We start from the raw sequence: 6137 nt of genomic DNA on the forward strand, positions 1-6137 counted from the left end.
AGAGGGTGCCGCCGGTACTCGCTCAAATGCTGTACACCCATACACGATTATATGCGGATTGAATGAAAGTTTTCAGCTTTTAATGGATATGTCCGATTATTCGATCATACCTGTCATGTCGCAGTGTGTATGATATTGCCCTCGTTATTTATTTCCGCTATAGGTCCACAGGAAAGTGATCGGACGGCGTTTTCAAAGGCGGACGACCGCGGTCCCGCGAAATGCCACGGCGTACGAATACAGTAATCAATTCAGTGCCATCTCAAACGGCGCTGTGCTGTTCTAACGCGAATGAGTGGCACAATGCAAATATGCTTCCCGAATCGCTTTGAATTTCGTAGAAATATGTATTATGTATAGGCACCTCTATAACACCCCGATAGGCTATACCCGCCACCGTAGAGTTGTTTCATCGTATAGATTTTATAATAGGTACCTATAACATAATAAAGGATATAATATCCGTTATTCCTATTATGCTTATCTAATAAAATAATATAATAATATAAGTAGTGTATTACAACAATAATGACGATCGTGTTAACAATAGTATAAATACTGCTTCCGAATGTGTATGACGAACACCGGCCGTATTATACTGTGTTATTTGTGTAAAAACATTGATGCATATTTTTCCCGAAATGGGTATATTGGCTATTTATCCACACATCATAAAGAAATTTATTGGGTGTGATTATATTATGTTTGAGTGGCATGTTATTTAATAAATGACGACCTGCATTCTGCAATTGACTGTAATTAAGAAGATGCATAGATGAAAGTGTGTTACGTTAACACGCACAAGTCGCATGTTAACATCGAGTTTAAAATTAATTATGTGTAAAACACGATGTATTGCAGAAGCAAAACGCTTACAAACATTAATATCTTCTACTGACGAACATATGTAGTAATTGAAAAATCTTAGTATATGAATACTTACTTTTCTCTTACGTTCCTATACTTTGAATTAGATAGGTAAAATGTATACAAAAACATTAAATTATTATGTATATAGAGTAATATAAAGCAGGCGAATTAATTGATGTACCTATTAAATAATAACCTAATGGATAATACATGCAGTAGATATAGAAATTAAATTAATATAGTATTTTATAATTTTTCATCTTTTCATTATACAGTCAGTTTGGCAAACATGGTGTAAAACCACTCCTAGCCACCTAGGTAAGTACCCTTGAATATATTAATAGAGGATTATTAAAAAAAAATGGTTTAAGTATATAATACATTATTGATTTGTAAGACATTATAACTGTTGCATTTCCTTGTTGATACTGCTTTCTGTTTACACTATACCAATATTTACGTTACTTCTTTGATTTCGTCTACAAAGGTATTTCAGATAAGTTTATAAATTAAAAGTAAAAACCGGATTTTTGTGCAGCTAACACCTGAAAAACGTGCAATAAAAATGCTTAAATGTACAATAAAAATGCATAAAAATCATGCAAAACAAATTTTTGTTAGGAATTATATAACACATTTTTCATTATAAGTACATTTATTTTTATTTGTGTTTATTTTTAATAATATTATTATTTATTAGCTGGGATTAACTATTAAGGGTTTTATAAAAATATAAAAATGTGTAACTGATTCATGGTATTTGATTAAAATGTATTATCATGTACATATCTAAGTTTTTTCTGTAAAATGATGTTTTCTCTTCTGTCAGTCTGTCACTTAATATGTGTTTAAATTGTGAAGACACACGTAGTTCTACATTGACACTTGTTATTGGGCATTGTTCGTAGCAGCTTATACAGCTTACAATAGCTGAATTTATTCATTTTAATCTACGTTATTTCCATTTATTAAATCATTGTATAGTTTTAAAATATTGTATTCGGGGTTTTTATCAAATGTCGATTTGATTTTTTCTTAGAATATTTGTCCCTTTTCATTCTCAATTTTCTTAAGTTTAAACTTTAAAACTTGATAATATCATTGATTATAAATACTATATTTTATAATCAATATTAATATAAAATTACAAAATAATATTTGTTAATAATAAATGAATTATTAAATAATTATTAAATGTAAAAATATTTGTACAAATGTATATTTTTATAAAAATAAAAAACTGAAAAGTGTGCAAAAAAGTGTGCAAAAACTCTAAAACGTATAATTTTGTGCAAAATAAAACTTTCTTTGAATATTAATCTATACATTTCTTGATTTGGATCTGTAGCTTGTTTTTATAGAACTTAGAACACGCTATAAGATGCAATTACACTTGCACAAGAATCTAGTCCTTATTTCATTGTCTAATGATTTGTATCATTTACATTGTACATTTTAAAATAAATTATGAAGCAAAATTGTTACAAAAGTAGTCTTAATTCTTATCATGTTATTAATAAAGTTGGCAGGTTTGTCTATTGTTTTGAGTGTTTATTCTATTGGTTAAAACTAAATAAAAATTTATTTTGAACTGTTCCAAAGAGTTTAGTTTAATCTAAATGTTTCTGGTAAAACTTTTAAAAATTTTAATTACATAATTGGACTAATTGGGGTGTTAACAAAGTGCAAAAGCTTCTAATTAAACCGTTAATTAAAACGTAGACACGTAGCCACGTAAGTATATGTCTGATATTAATATATTATTATTCATTTCCATATAGGGTGTACTAAAATCGATGTTGTAAAGGTATAGTGGCTGCAAGTTTAAACAAAAAATAGTATTTCAACATTTAAACATTGGCCAGTAGACAGGATAAGTCACTTAACTATTTTAACATTCTATAATTTAAATAGGTACCTATTTCTAAAATGTATAAGAACCTATAATTATATATTGTTTATCTTGGCATACGCGTAGGTATACCTATGTCACATAATATGGTATAAATGTTGGTATAAAATCTTAAACAATAATTCAAGATAAATAAGTAAAAGTAATCAAAAAGAAAAGGAAATTTTAGGCGAAGTATGGAATTCAGTTAATTAACTCTAATTAAACTAAAAAAGTGAAAAATAATAAATATAAAAACTATTAATTTATCATAGCTATTAAAATCATTAATATATTCAATACTTCACCTTTACATTTTTTTTTTTTTTTATTACTTACACTTATTTATCTTGAATCATCATTTAAGATTTTATTCTAACATTTTTCCTAGTAGAAAAAAAGCTATATTAATGACTCTCATAAGTTTTGAGAATTAACACTTTAATAAATATTAAAATAGCTAATTTTTTTTCTGCTATAGATTTTTATGTTTCCAATATAAAGTACATATTGTATGTAACATAAAATAATAACAATTAGTGTCATATTAAAAGCAGATTTAGTATTTTAGTAAGTAAATGATACTATTGATCACTGTAATAATTAAAAAAACATTAAAAACAAGAAAATGTAAATAACAAGTTTGATATACTGTAATAAATTATAATCAATTATTTAAAACATATAATGTATTGTGTTTATTGTTTACTAATATAGAAATACTAGCTGTCCCCGGTCCCCGCGCACCTCGTTACCACAAAATTCAATCGTGTTCAATTTGTTTTCCTAATGCTAACATTTTTAGTAACGCATATGGATAATCAATAATCTTGACTTGTGTATAGATGATATTTCCTACATATCAACTTTAGATAACATAATATAATCTCACTTAAATTCTAATTTTAATAATAATTTATAACTGTTTTTTTACATCGGTGTTACCAAGGTAACATAAAATTAACAAAAAAAATTATATTTTTTATAAACTCAATTACCTTTTTCCTGTGAAAAAAGTCATGAGTGCGACTTCTTTTGGATGTAACTCAATGTAACAAAAGTGGGCAAGTGGGCATCGCTCTGCTGTATAGTAGAGATGGAGAGTAGGTCACTGGTCACTATAATGGATGTATTAAATTTGAATGCAATGACAGGTATCATTATATATGAAAAATGATTCTGAACGGAGATGATTTGTCAGTCAATGATAATTGGTTGGATATATTATATTATTACCTATATTTAAATTGTAATATATCGTTATTTTACGCGATCTCGTAAAAAATTAAAGTTCATGCGCTCATAAAATGTTTTCTATATTGACGCTGGAATTTTTTTTTACAGTTACTTAAAAGAAAACTTATGGATAGCCTTGTATAGGATTTTTGAATCTTAAATATGAATCACAAAAATTTTATGCATTTTCAACTTCAAAATTCCTTGGAAATTTTCGCGATTTTGATATATTTCGTAAATATTTGAACTTTAAATGCTTATAAACAAAAATTGTGACTAACGATTTGTGATTTTTTTTACTACGATAAGTACAACTTATAATAAACCTTGTATTAAATTTTAAAGATTTTTTTGATAGCTAAATTTTTTTTATTGCATTTTAAGAAAAAAAACTTAAAAAAGTCGAAAATTTCAATTGTCTATAAGTAGCTTAAAAAAGGTCTAAATATTTTGAAAATTTAATCATAAATAGATAATCATAATATAAACATTTGGTGGAAATTTCAAGTATTTACAATGATTTGTTTTTGAGTTACAGCAAAATCAAAAAATCGGTTTTGTCAAAAAGTGGTAAAAATTTCCGTTTTTCCGTTATTTTCTTCAAGGTTTTTCCCAACGCTTTTGAAAACTACACAATTTTACTACTACAACTTTTTACTTTTGATCCTCCCCCCCCCCCAAAAAAAAATACCAACTAGATGAATTTTCCTATTCAAAGAGGGTCATTGTAAAATCAATACATTCATCACTCCGTTCAAAATCTAAAATGAAAGCAAAATAATTTTTAACTTAAATATTGAGAGAAACTTTAAACTCTATGTTTCGAACGCGACGTTAAATGGGTGACTTTGACCAAATATAAAACATGGATCTAAAATTTATATCCAATTATAATAAATATTTTATTTTTGGTAACCAATAGCTACCCTTAAAAATCAAATAATAATCGTTTTTCATGAGTCAATAAATTCTTGTAAGCCCATCCTTAAAACGTAGATCTTGCAAAATCCTTTCTTAGTTGACGTCCCAACTATAAATTACCTACCTACCAAATTTCAGTTACATTGATTAAATAATTTTCGAGATTTCGTGTTTAGTCAGTGAATAAATGACTGTTCGTTTGTATAGGTATAGATATATACTCATAGATTACAGTATTAAACAGTATTTGATATTATCAACAATACCGGCTTTAAAATGATAATATATTATAGGTATAATGTATGATATTATTGATATGTTTATTTTTAACAAAAGAAGAATAGGGAGAAGAGTTCGAGATTTTTGTGGCGTCTCGTCTGACTATCTGAGGTGACTTTGATGCTGTGAAAGTGGCTATGGAAATAAAAGTAGATAGAAGATAAGAGAGGGGGGAAGGAATACCGAAATAAATATAGATAGACAGAAAAGAGAATGATATGAAAATAATTGATTTAAGTCAAGGCGAAATAAGGAAAAGAACCTTAGGAGGTATAGAACAGGGGTGGTGGATCCTGTTGTAAGTGAAGGGTGAAAACAAAGAAGATGAAGATCCTTATCATTCACAACAGTGGACACTACTATAAGCGTGTTTCTGAAATTTGAATCTATAATTGAATTCAAATAATACATTTAAAAAAAAACTTTTATTGTACTTGTGTTACCTATAAGATATATGTATATCTTTAACCCCAATACAATAAATGTATACAAATTAAAATAAAAAAAAGGTTGGTAGGTAGGTATAGTATGTATTATATAATATAATAAGTTGTATAAATTAAAATTACAAAAAAAGCCAGACATATGACATACGAGACCGGGTGTTATTATGATCTCGTCTCGCTTCGCTTACCACAGTGAATAATATAATGATCTACTCGTTATATATTTTTATTTACGTTAATGAAATGATCACATTTGAAAAAGCTATACCGAATGAGATTTTAGCATTTCTTGAATTTAGTAATAAAAATAATAAATTATTGAATACATTTAAAATATACTGAATAAAGAAAAATATATAGCTTATACTGTAAATACATATTTACATTTAATCTTATATTAAAATTTTAAATAAAATTGATGATATATTCAAAGTATCAAAGTTATATTTTTATACAATTTGTAAATTGTATTAACATTTATTTAATAGAATAAC

The sequence above is a fragment of the Rhopalosiphum maidis genome, chromosome 3 (genome assembly GCF_003676215.2).
Source record: "Rhopalosiphum maidis isolate BTI-1 chromosome 3, ASM367621v3, whole genome shotgun sequence".
In the NCBI taxonomy this organism is placed as follows: Eukaryota; Metazoa; Arthropoda; class Insecta; order Hemiptera; family Aphididae; genus Rhopalosiphum; species Rhopalosiphum maidis.